This window comes from Rhamphochromis sp. 'chilingali', assembly GCF_963969265.1.
Source record: "Rhamphochromis sp. 'chilingali' genome assembly, chromosome: 7".
In the NCBI taxonomy this organism is placed as follows: Eukaryota; Metazoa; Chordata; class Actinopteri; order Cichliformes; family Cichlidae; genus Rhamphochromis; species Rhamphochromis sp. 'chilingali'.
Genome location: NC_137934.1, coordinates 8,947,675 through 8,961,617, shown reverse-complemented (window position 1 = coordinate 8,961,617; position 13,943 = coordinate 8,947,675). Strand labels below are relative to the sequence as shown.

At 41.1% G+C, this 13,943-nt stretch overlaps 1 protein-coding gene across 1 annotated transcript in view; it reads right to left on the bottom strand.

The window, feature by feature from the left end:
* The window catches only part of grm8a (glutamate receptor, metabotropic 8a), a 305,450-nt gene that overhangs the window by 235,479 nt on the left and 56,028 nt on the right, over positions 1–13,943 (bottom strand). The window lies entirely within an intron of this gene.

Below are 13,943 nucleotides of genomic sequence, written 5' to 3'. Positions count from 1 at the left end.
GCTGAGGCAGCTTTTCTTTTCGTTTCACTCCAGTGAAGCCTCTGTAAAGCTTTCCCCTGTCTCTATCAATGCCCTACATTATCTCACCTCCTTTTAGACTTGCAACCAAACATCTGATCACGTTCGATCTGGCATTTGGGTTTTAATTTGGAGATTTGTCTTCTTAACACGTGGGTGAAAACCTTCTCGATCACAGCAATGAGCGTAACACTCTAATCCACCTTATTCTTTCCAACACCGCAACTTCATCACTAGATATAACAGAATTTTATATTCTCCTTTAGTGATTTTTCTTTAAAAAAGAAAAAAGAAGCACCTAGCAACAAATCCAATTTGCTTGGTGAGCAGCAAAGAAGCACCCAAACAAGCCTGCTAATGAGCTGTTCACACACGCTCAGTGTTGTCCTTGTGGTCCATTACTCAGGCAGAGGTCATGAACTGTGTGAGAAAAAAAGTATGCCAGCCATTCAGGCCCCTTTTAACTTTCTCTATCATTAAAATACAGCCAAAATCACAGTACAGTGTATGGTCATTTTGTCAGACAAAGTCCCAGTTAGTACCAGAATCTTGAAAAAATGAATGGCTCCTGCCTGAAGTGTTCAATATTCATCTTCTACTGAAGCTCTGCCCCCAAACGATTGCATTCAGAACTGCCCTCCACCAGTTATGTCATGATTTACTCTTCTTTCTATCCTATTTCCACAAGCTTTCCTCCTTGATATAAACTTTTCCACACTCCTCTTCACCTCCCTCTTTTCTTTTGTTGTTGTTGTTTTTTTTGCAATTGGACTCTATTTATTTCACCTTCTACCTCTGTCTTTCTCATAGTACTCTTTCACTCCGTTTCAGTATCTCTTCTGGCAGCAGCAGCATCTCCCTCCTTCAGCAGCATTTCTATCCTTCCATCACTCATCTCTCCAAGAGTACAGCCACTGATGTCTGCCGCCACGCCAAGGAAAAAACACATTTTCTGTCATATTGCCATGTCAGTGAAATTTAGGAGCCGTGTGTTTGTGTATGTGTGTGTGCTTGGGTATGTGTATGCGCGTGTCTCTGCTTCAAGGGTACTTTCATCATCAAATTCCATTTCCTTTGGAGACAAACACTTCTGCCGGCAGGCTGACAGACAAGGGGGAATGAGAGAGCGAATGAGTGTGTGCGTGTCTGTGTGCCTGTTTGTTTGTGTGTGTGTGTGTGTTTGTGTGTGTTTGTTGGCTACTCAGGGCAGCATTAGGATGCATTGGCTCTCGTTTTGCTTTTATTTTTGTTTGTTTTTCCCTCCCTTAATTGAAGACAGGGGTATTGAAGTCGATATTCATATTGGATTTTTCTCTTATTTAAAATTGCTGTGAAGAGGTTTTACACGACTGGAACACAATGCGCACCCACACGTACAGACACACGCTGCCCACGAACGGAGGCTCAGATAGTATCCTTACTGAAAAGACAATTACAGCACAATGTGTATGGGGGTGCTTGCCAACACAGACAAGCATCGTGACGACAACAGCCGCACTGCAGTGCAACACAGTGCTTCCCCACACGCCCACACACTTATAGTACCATTTTATTCCTACAGGAAGAGAATATGTTCTGTATCCAGCTCCACTGAGTTTGTTTAGTGTGCATTGCCTATGGATTTTGAAACAAATCTATGTAGGTGTGTTTGTGTCTGCTCTGGAAGTGTGGGGACAACCCTGCGGTGAATGACCAATAAGCCACTGGTCACTGAGTTGGCAAAAGCTACATATCCCCTTGGCACACTGGCCCGAGTGTGTGACACAGGAAGTGCAGAGCTGATACAGGGAAACACCATGGAGAGTAAACAGTTGGCATTCAGTGATACACACAGACAAAAATACACAGGAAATGTAAATCTTTAAAAGCAAGTCGCCTAATGCCCGCATTCTTATTGGCACTATTTGCCTACTAACAAAAATGTAACTAGTTGCACAGGCCTAGACACTGATTGGATCCTAGAAACCACTGGTCGCTATGTAGTGGTAAATGGACTAGTTCTTTTATAGCACTTCATTCAAACTTTATACAACACGCCTCAATTATCTACACACAAGCACTTTTTTCTACACCGAAGTGCTTTCTATATAACACTTTGGTGTTATAGAAATATATCTTGCCCAAGGATACTTAGGCATGCAGACTAAAGACCAGAGCAACCAGGGATCAAACCTCCAACCTTCTGACTAGAAGTTGATGTGCTCCTGAGTCACTAGTCAAAACATTCCCCAGCCAGTTGCAAGTGGATGTTGGAGTTTGCTGGGAACGTCTCTGTTGCTAAATCCCCAGTCGTGCAGGACCACAGACCGGTCACTGATCCCCTGGCAATCTCCGGTTGTTAGGTGAAAATGTGTATTCACTGACTGGTTGCTGGAGATTGCTGGAGATGTACAGTGCTCCATGCGATTGCTTTGTTCGTTAGCAGACTGCTGTGGCCACCCATAGGTTGTATGGAAAACAATGACTTTTTGACAAACACTCACTTTTTCACATGTTCCATGCAAACTACAGGCAATCCTGGCAATCTAGTAGCAACCAAAGCAATCAGAAGGAGGTATTTGGTGCAGAAGCCTCTTTGCGTCCGACTTCACCCAGCCACAGCCAGTAAACCCAAAGCATCTAATAAGGAAATACAAATTCATCCTGTGCTAGCCATCACCAACTGGTCTTTTGATCTGTGTGACTGAGGCCCAAGGTAGTTAAAAACTTCAAATTAACCATAAAGCAGAGATTAAGCAAGTAGCTAAGCATGGGTAATCTTAATCATAAAGATTAATAATGTGCAACCATATGCAAGTAAAAAAGATTCTTCACAAGCTCTGCAGATGGCCCTCCACAGCAGAGCACTTGAGCTTCACCAGAGAGGAGTCTTAATTACCTGGTGAAAAAGCCTGGTTGGCGGCTGAGAAGCGGTGAAAACAATGAGGAAAATTAATGAGGGTGACATTAAGAATGGAAAAAGTTCAACAAGTCAAAACTATAGCACTCCTGAGTGGATGAGATGTGGAGGAAGACAGTAGAGAGACTTACATGAGGATAAATGTGGCTCATTGTTTAACTTGAATAATATGCTGTTCTTTCGGTTTCAGTTTCTGGCTCCCAGAAGTTTTTTCCTGTTAGAATCTATTTCTAATGGTCAGAATACATTAAATGTTTGTATGATATATTAAAGTCTAGAGATTAAAGCCCTATAGAGTCCATATCCAACCTGTCTAACCCCGTTAGTTTCAAATAGTGAGTGGACCTTTATTTCATCAGCCTGACATTTTGTTTTTGGAAAATCTTTATTTTTTTGTGCAAACTTTGTCCTGGTGTACAATACTGAGTCTCTATACTGCCTACCACTGAAAAAAGGGTCAAAACTAGTCACTGAGTGTGCAAGTTCTATCTGACCTTAGTTATTCAATGCCATGAAAAAAGTATTTTCCCCCTTGGTGATTTTTGTTTTTATTTTTGCATAACAGACAAAGATAACCCAAGCAAATACAAAACTTTAATGCGTTTTTAATGATGACTTCATTTATTATATCAAGAGGAAAAAGCTAACCAAACCCATCTGACCCTACCTGAACACCTAATTGCCTTCTAAACTTAATTACTGGTTGTGCCACCCTCAGCAGCAAGAACTGCAAACATGTGTTTGTAAAATTGGTTTAATTCAGCCACACTGGAGGGTCTTCAAGCACAAATGGTCTGTATAAGGTTATGCCAAAGTATCTTTTGGATTTAAGTCTGGACTTTGACTAGGCTACTCCAAAATCATTTGATCTTTTTAAGCCATTCAGTGGTGGATTTGCTGTTGTGTTTCAGATCTTTGTCCTGCTTTATAACCCAAGCGTAGTTCAGGACATGAACTGATCGCTGGACATTAATGGTTCCTCCTACTACCACCATGACTGACTGTTGGGAAGATGTTCTTTTTGTAAAATGCTATTAGTGTTACACCAGATTTGACAGGACTCAAACCTTTTAAACAGTTTAAGTTCTGTCTCATTAGTCCACAGAATATTTTCCCAAAAGTCTAGGGGAACATCAAGATGGGTTTTTTTGGTAAATCTGAGACAAATCTTTGTGTTCATTTTGGTCAGCAGTAGTTTCTGTCTTGAAACTCTCCCATGGATGTCATTTTTTCCCAGTCTCCTTCTTATTGTTGAATCATGAATTCTAACCTTAACTGAGACAAAAGATGCCTGCAGTTCTTTAGATGTTGATTGAGGTTCTTTTGTGACCTCCTTATGCACTCCTGGAGTTTTCTTCATTGGCCAGGCACTCCTGGGAACGTTCACCACTGCTCCAAGTTTTTGCCATTTGTGGATAATAGCTGTCACTGTGGCTCACTGGAGTCTAAAACCCTTAGAAATGACTTTGTAACTCTTTTCAAGCTGATAAATGTCAATGATTTTGTTTCTCATTTGTTCTTGAGTTTCTTTGGATTCTGACAGGATGTGTTGAGATCTTTTAGCTTCCACTTCACAATTTTAAGACAGATTCTATTTGATTCAAAACGTCTGGGAGCGATCAGGCGTAAAATTTAATTTTATTTAACATTATTAGCGCTATACTATTTTGCCCTGGGCCAGGTAGGTTTGGATAACTTTTTTTTTACCTTAACAAATGATGTCAACATTTTAAACCTATATTTCATAGTTACTCAGGTTGTCTTTGTCTAATATTAGAATGTCGTTCTACAACCATTCTTCTGGAGTTCCCTCACTTACACAGAGGGTAAGCATGCTCAAAGCATGTTTAAAATAGGAAGGGGTGGTAGGAGCACTCTTAAAATTAAAAAAGGAAAAAAGATGGTATGCGTGACAAAATTAAGCCCTCTTAAGAACATTACAAAGTTTGTAAAGAGAAACCAAAAACATTAGAAACACTATACTGGCGCAAGGGAGATTGCATAATCTTTGGGGAAATTTTTCATGTGCAGTGAAAAAAGGAAAATAAAGTCTTTCATGAGTCCACAGAAAGATCATAGACAAATGACTGGCACCATTAGCCTGGCACAGAGTTCTTACACTGCTGCCAGTTTTGGGTATGTAAGCATCCAACAAACCTTCCTAACTATATATATGGTAAAATAATATAATATAAAGAAGGAAAAAAAACAATAAAGATGTTCACAAATATGGCATGGGAAGGGAGCTGCAAAACATTGGCACTGATGTATTGGCACAGGAAAGCTGGCAAAGAGTTGGCAGCAGTATGATCATAAAAACAGATCTAATTGCATACTGGATGAAGCAAAAACAATGTAGAAACATGTTTCATATGTACAGATATGAATAACAACGGGCTCGAACTGAAAAACTGGCATACAGTCTGCGATTGTGTCTCCACCAACTAGGATGATATTACAGAAATTGTTGGCACAAGGTTGTCAGTGGGCATCTAATAAAACAATTTAATTAAAGCCAGCAGCATAAAGTGAGAAAATATTTTATCTATAAACAGATAGTAGCTTCAGTGGTGCAGTGGTGAGACACTGAAATCAATGGTAACTACCCCTCACATGCACTGGCACTGCATTAGAAGCAACTCTGCTGTCACTGCGGTTTACTTGATTAAAGGTAATTGAATAGAGGTCCAAAATTATATTAAAAAGGTCTTTCATTGTATGAGGAGAGTTGCCAGGGGATATATGAGAGACTTCACTACTGACTTCCCTATTCATCTGACTTGCAATAACTTGGACTCTATGAGGGATCAAAGAAAGTCTGCATTAGGATGTAGGTGAGATGGCATATGACAAAATCACACAGTTTTGCTTAAAATAGACCCCTCAAAAATAAAATGGGCAACAAGCTTTGCTGCCATTTCCTTGGTTGCCATAGTTATGTAGGCCACAACAGTGATAAACCAACATTTTTGGCCTTGACTCATTGGGATTGTAGACGTTAACAGACTCTATTTAAATCAACCAAACCAGCATGTTGGTGCTAAAGAGGTAGCCAGTCCATTAGAATGTGACGCCTACAGGTCCTGAACAAATGTCAGCTGATTCTACATACATGGCCTGAGGAGGGAGCACGCGCTGTATTCTGACACTGATTTGGCATTAAAATAGTATTGGGTCTTCTTGTGGACATAGTAATGTCTCAAAACTACATTCATATTTGATGGAGAGTGATAAAATATGAATGTGAAGAAGTGAGAGTACTAAATCCTTGAAAGCTGGCCAAAGGGGAGAAAACAAAAAAAAATCCCCTCACCTATTAACCTGACAGCTTTAGCTTTAGAAAGTGTTGATGTTTGGGAATTTTGACATCTTCCTGTGTTTGTTACTGAGCTAGTAGCGAAAAGCATTTGCTCAAGGAGTGGTTTAGTGAGAAATGAATGCCTGTCATACATTTGCTTTATCTAAGAGAATTTTCTTTGAGAGAACAAAGATGAAAGGCTGCCCAGTTGGAAAGTTATCCCCACTTACAGTTGGTGAAGATGTAAATAGAATCACTGCCTGTAGTTTACATTAGAAGCAAAGCATTTAGCCACCCTGCTTAAGAAAAATTTTCCTTTAAAAAATTGCAGTTCTAATAAAAAACAGGCATAAGGAAATTGTGACTGACTTCGGTACACTTATACTTTTAGAGGACTACAGTCAGCCCATGTACTGAGCCGCACAAGCCGACCTAGAAGGTGCTGCTGTTTACTCTGCTCTCAGTATAAATTTGCATGATCAAACTGACAAAAGTGAGAAAGCTAACTTTGAAGATACCGAGCAAAGGAAACCCCTGCTGTTTACTGTAATCTAGAGACACAGTTCCTCTTACGTCCTCCAAACTCTCTCAGTCTCAGTTCTGTCTTTGGTTGCTCACTGAATGTGCTTCTATGTATTTAGTAGCTTTTTTTAAAAAAAAAAAATATTAAAACTAAGACTTTCTTTTTACAATCTTTCAGTTTCTTTCAGTAATGGTCGATCTTTTTTAACATGGTGGGATCACCTTCCCTTGAAAGCACTGCTTTACATGTATAGGCGTTACTCTCTGGCTCCTGTGCCAAGGAAATTTTCATTTCCTCTGAGGGGAATCTCGACAAGATTATCTGTATAAAACCTTGAGAGAGCTACTTCTCAAGGTGATGAGAGGAGCTGATGTGATCCACTGATAACAAGTATAATGGATCCTTTATAATCCCTTGCTCCACCTCCCCAGCGCCCTGTGCACCTGCAGCCGCAGTACTACTCCCTCTGGGTAGCGTGCAAGTTGATTTACACAACTAGTGCTTGTTTAACGCTTTGTGTGCATTTCAGAAACATTTATTTGCCGATTTCAATATATATATATCTGTCTCCATAAAAGCCAAAATACACTATTGATGAATGGCCACTGTCAAAACAGTCCCTCTATTAATTTCTGTCTACAACCCTAACACAGGGCTTATAGAGACGTTAACCCATCCCACTCTCTCCCTCTCCTGCACCTCATGCCATCACTGCTTATCATGTAAGTGTAACAATGGAGGATGAGGAAAGACTTATTATTCAAGTCAAGGAATATGCCAAGCTCTACACCGTACAATACCATCATTACAAAGGCGAGGGCCAAAAAAAAAGGATATTCCCTAGCAGCCTGTAGACTTGACAGTCTGCTAGTGAGACTATATGAATAGGATATATCGCTATATATAGTGATTTTTTTGCCTTGTGGAGTTAGACACAACAGATATGTGGTAGCCTACCAAGTCAAAAATAACAACTGCAACACACAAACTACCCAAGGCATTTCTAGGTCCTGTGCCAAGTGTGTTCTTCCCGTTTTCATGCTGCAGTGCAACGCTTCATAGCGGTGCTCGTAGCAGCATTTGACACACTGCAGCAGCAGTGTTTTCAGCTTGACACACATTACTGATCAGTGCATTGATTAAAGCTAGGAGCTCAGTTTTAGGTTTGGGTCATGTTTCCTGACCTACTGCACAAATGGAAAGCGCAGGGATGAGTAAGTAATCAAAGCCATTCAGGCCACCACTTGTACAGTCTTCTGAGACTCTAGCTGCTCACTGCTGCTGGGAGTTTATTGCTTGACCTGGCTTATTAGCATACCCCAGAGGTGTGCTATCAGATTCAAGTCAGGCAACAAACCGGGTCTGAGTCATTTTGTTAGAAACCTTTGTGTGATTTTTGCAGTGTGCTCTATATCATTATCATGCTGGAAAGTTAGCCTTCTCCAAAGCTTGTGCAGATATCTCGCTAGCCTGTACTTATTCATGAGGCATTTTCCTGACAGCCACAGCAGCTGTGATTGGGTGAGCTGCTCTGTAGGTCCTCGTTACAGAGATGCAGCAATGGCAGCCAAATGCATTTTATTATTGATCACTGTTCCTCCTGTATCCTTTATAGTTGTGCTGAAAGTCTCACAGCTCTTGTACATAGACAAGAGTTAGACTTAATTGGAAATCTCAGCTGCACCTAATTTCAATTCAACAATCACCGATTTCTTGTTACCTCTTTATTTCAGTGACCACTGTAGTAGTATTAATGCTGTTTTTAAGAAGCTGTACCATTTTGAATTATTTTACTGACATATCACAATCGCTTCTGGTGCACACTGTGTGAGCTTCTGTATTCAGGTCAGTTTGTAAGTCAGATCCACAGAGAGACACGGCATGGATTTACGATGTCGATCACATCCTGCATACTGAACATGCACACACATGTACGACCTCTAGCACACTGTTGGAAGGGTCCCAAAGCTCTCTGAGATAACCAGGTATTAGAAGATAAGGATCTTCTGTGTGACAGCAGAACCGTATGGAATTGCTATGATAGCGGCAGACGTAGAAATGAAAGAAAGAAAGGCAAAAGAAAGAAAGAAAATGCAAAACCCCGTTTTCAACTTCGGCATTGTCAATACGTTTAATTTTTTAAAAAGTGTAGGGTTCAAATTGGGAAAAAAGTAGCGACTTTGGTCTCCTTTTTAATATGCATATGAAAGAGGCTTTACTTTCACATCCACATACCCTGCGGTCCCTCTCCCACAGCTGACCCTGAAAGCCTATTTCTCTCACAGGGACAAAAAACAGAGAGAAAGAAGATAAAGTTCTCCTTTTTTTTTATTGGAAAAACAATCTGTCCTAATCTACAGAGAGATGCTTCTCATCACCCCCCCCCCCCGCCCAATACATTCCCTCCCATCCCTTGTTCCCATCAGTAGAGCAACACCCATCCACAGGCACACACACACATGCTTCTAGATACTTAGACAGAGATGCTCTTTTATCTGCTGCAGAGCTCTTGGGGGTATGTGTGTGCATCTGTGTGTGTGTGAATGTTTTCATGGTGTCACCAAACAGGAAGGAGGAAGTTCCCTCCAGCAGCTCTCTTTTATATATGATGTTTTCTTCAGAGGAAAGTGGGAAAAAAAGAATAAGAAAAAAAGTGGACAGACTCACACAATGCAGGGAGAGAGAGAGAGAGAGAGAGAAAATCCATACATGACTGCTAACGAGCTATTATTGAGACACTACGGAAAAAGATGGAGACTGATTTTAAGCAAATGTGTCAAAGCTCTCAATAGCAATAATGAAACAGAATTAAAAATTGAGCACAGACCTACTTGCAGTTGGTTCCCAAAGGACCAGGTACCGCTCCACCGAGACTCTGTCCCAGGACATCAGACTAAATTTTACTTCCCTTGGGAATAAAAATAGGATTATCTAAACACTATGGTACATTATGACTTAAATCAGAGCACTGAAATGGCCTGCTGAAGTGTCACTGAGCAAGTTTCAGGAATGTTAAGACATCTAGTTCTGTTTCACTATTGTCAGGACCGTCTGAAAAATGACTATTTCTCTGTGACTATTTCTCAGTTTTAGACCATATTAGTAAAATTAAAGTTTCATTTTACACTGATACAGTTTTATATAATCGCAAGGGTGCCCTGCACACTGGGGCTGGCAAATCTTTTTTTTTCCTTACAATTTTGTTTCCAACTAGGAGTTTAATCCTGGTATCAGATCAACAGTTCAGTGCATGGCTCTTGTTATCACAGGAATGATCACTAGCCCGTGAGTGCAATGGGAAAAATAAAGTCTATTATTCTGAATTCAGTGTGTATTTCCGGTCCACTCTGTACCGGAACAATCTTTCCCAGTTCCAACATTTATGAAAAAGATAATCGAGGTAATAATCGAGGTATTTCACAGTGAAAGTCTTCCTTTGTTCTCGGTTATAAATCAGGTGTACACCTTTCCTTTACAGCACCAGAGGCTTTTGCTTGTTTCTAAAAGCCCAAACTTACTCCCTTTCCTCCCTTTAGTTCACTAATTTGTTCATGTTTCATCATATTCACAATTCAAGGAAAGTCACTTTAGTGTTGATTAATGGTGATCTCAAAATTTCCCAAAATTGTAATTGCTATTTTCTCTACTGGCCAAACTCAATCAGTTCCCATTTCGGCATTTAACTAAATGGAATTATGTTAAGAGAGCGGAGTCAGTCACTGATCCATTTTCTGATTTACATTTTGCCAGATGGTCTTTGGATTCCAGCCACATCATTACCATATAGCATTTTTCATTTGCAAGTTTCAGGTGGAAATGGGCTGACAAATACTTCAGACCTGTTTTGGACTTGAATTCTGCACCAAAAATGCAGACGTCTGCGTACAGCGAATGTGGTTGAGAGGCAACAGTAAAATCTGACAGGGTTTTGAAGTTGTTGGGGGTTTTTTCATATATCTTTGCACACACCGAAACTTTCTGAAGTTGGCAAAGGTGCTTGTTATCAGCAGGGCTGATACGAGTGGTACACAAACACAGAGGCTCCTATGTTTTTGTAACTCACAAAAAAGCAACAGTGGAAATGGCAAAATTCACACATGAACACACACATAGATCGCTTCTGCCTTGCTGCTTTCTGTCCAGGGTCTGTATATATGCACACACACACACACACACACACACACACACACACACACACACACACACACACGCACACACACACACAAAGGCACACCATCACCATCTCCCTTTGGCCAGAGGCTATAGATTTCTAAGCACTTTCTGTCTCAGATAACCAGCAAATCAATGAGCTCTCTTCAATTAACCAAGCCCCAGGACCTGGTAGCTCTGCTGCAAGATGTGTATATGTGTCGATGTACAAGTGTGTAAATGAAAGGGTGATGGGATGTGTGTTGGCATCTATGTGATACCTGAGAGGTCCTTTCAGGGCAGAACTCCAGTCTCATATCTGATGCAGGCCCGAGCTAATTGAGTGGCCTCTACACACAGGTGCACACAAACCTTAAGAACAGCTTTCCCAATCTCCCGCACACTTACTCTCTGCTTTTCACACACATATGCACTCAAAGCATTTATGTAGACTCACAGACACACTCACAGAAAGCGGATATAAACAAAGACTGGTGACCCAAGTGAAGAAGTCAATATTAAGAACCCGGCTCTGAAAGATATATTGTGTTATTCATCTAATATGTTACAAAAACTAAAATTGAAATATCAATACTGTGGGGGGGGGCGCTCGTGTACACTGATGGAGTAGGACACACTCTTCTTAGCTCCGCACTTTTCCTCCTATTTTCCAACAATTAACGCGACACCCTGCTTCTTTACTTAACTAGTCAACAGCACTACTGCTCTGCATCGACTATGAAAAAGACCGGACGACATGCAGCCTAAAAAAGACGCAACACACTGCCAGAAAGCAGTAGCCATATTAGCGGCTATTGCTAGCCTAAAAACTTCAATGGAGAGCCGCCTTGACACAATTGAGTCAACTCTGTCTAAGCAGTCCAGGCAGATATCCAGTCATCCGAACAGCGTCTAGATGTTATCGATGAGTCGCTTACTACAATGGACGGCCGTGTTTGTATGCTTGAAGGTACATGGAAGGAACTAATGGCGGCCACCGATAACCGTTAATACAGAGATACACATGTTAATGTGATCTCTGGTCTCCCACTCAGAGACACAGGTCTCCGAGTGTCCAGCATTCAGACGGCTACCTGAGGACACTCATGTGAGAGAAAATCTGCTCACACAGATATGTCGAGCCAAATACTGTCAATAAGGCCTCTGCAATGTTCTGAAGACAGTAAGGTACTGATGTTCAGCAGGTGAAAATGCAAGCTCCATAATCACGCACAGCTATGGATTCCAGATGCATTCATAGTTCTGCAAACTTTGACCCCCACAGAGTCGAGCTTTTCAGTTCAATCGGCTACATTTCGATGTCCTCTGTCTCCAGTCAGTTAATGCGAGACAAATCCAACTGCTCATTAAAGCTTTCTGGTTTGATCAGAAAAGAAAACATTGGTCCATACACCTGAAAGTCCCGAAAACACATTGTGAATTCTGTCTCGAGTCTACAGATGTATCCGTGTATTTCCGTGGTGCTGATGCTGTGCTGAGCGGACAGCTCCTGAAGCATTTGAAGTGTTGGAATGTGGAAATTTCAACATCGCTTGAAAAAACTGCCAGCTAGCAACGTCCCTCTCACCGGTAGCCAATTACAAATTGAATCTGGTAGTTGGGGTTGTTACCTAAGATATGGTCATTAAGAAGCAGCACAACTAATGTGTCTATGCAGCTAATTTGCGATGTGCAACGCTGGCCCGGCCATTTATTTTTTAATGTACCTTCTCAGATTAACTCACTGCGTGTCATGCCCAGGGCTGGACTGGGACAAAAATGGGTTAGGTTTCCCTCTCACCACATATCCAAACCGATATCATGACCAGCAACTTTTACAGCTGTGGCTCCAGCAAACATCAGCTGACACTAGAAATTAATATTAAATACATTCTAACAACAGCTGATCAAGCTTAAACGTGCTGCTGTTGTTTAACGCGACATCCGCTGGTTTCCTCTTTTTGGCGCAAAGTGGGCGATAAACAAACAAGCGAGACGGGACTTGCGACAGAAAAGCCAATCAGCTGATCATTGATCAGTTTCAAGATTGAAGTAGCAACAGGAGAGGGAGGGGGAGAGAATGAGAGAAGAAGAAGCAGCTGAAAGCGTAAAGACACAGAATAAATCCAGCTTTGCGTCTTTTTCCATTCTAGCTGAAGTACGGGACAATCATGTTCATTTTCAGCTCAATACGAAACCTTGGGTCTTTCCATCTAAGTGGATGTTACTTTGATACATGCCACATGATTGTTGATTGTTGAAGGGGCCATAGACTTTCATGGAAATGGTATTTCCTGCTGGCTACGGCCCCTTTAATCCCTGCCAAAAAGCAAAAATGGTTCAGAAATGGTTTGAGGGGCACAACAACAAGTTTGAGGTTTTGAGTTGACCTCCAAATTCCCCAGATCTCAAGTCAATCGAGCATCTGTGGTATGTGCTAGACAAGCAAGTCCAATCCGTGGAGGCCTCAACATCTTGGTACAGATACCACAACACACCTTCAGGCATCTTGTGGAGTCCATGCCTCGATGGGTCAGGGGTGTTTTGGCAGTAAAAGGGGGACCAACACAATATAATGTAATGTCTGATCGGTGTATAAGACTGGTTCTCCTCTTCGTTTTTGCTGGATTTTTGAGCTACATGGTGTGGTGGAGTAATGCATCTAGTTTTTAGGCTTTTACTCTATGAGAAATTCAGAGTCTGTGTTTAACATGCATCACAACTACAAACAAGAAACTTTTCAAAAAGTAAAATCAGAACTCGTACGAGAGGGGAAAGTTGAAAGACAGGCAAAATTAAATTAACAAAAAATATATTGTGAGAATGAAAGCCAAGAATAATTTAATCAAAACTGACAACTGAAGAGAGACAGAGCAAACTGTTTCGAGCAGAAATATAGGCAAACAAAAAGATCAAGGGGAGCTATTGTATATTTTAGGACAGTGCGCAGACACTAAGTCTATGATGGACAGGAGGAATTTTCATTAAGCCAGACCACATTAGTCAAAAAGGTCATTTAACTTCAAAGCACAAATCAGAGGCTGACAGTTGACAGA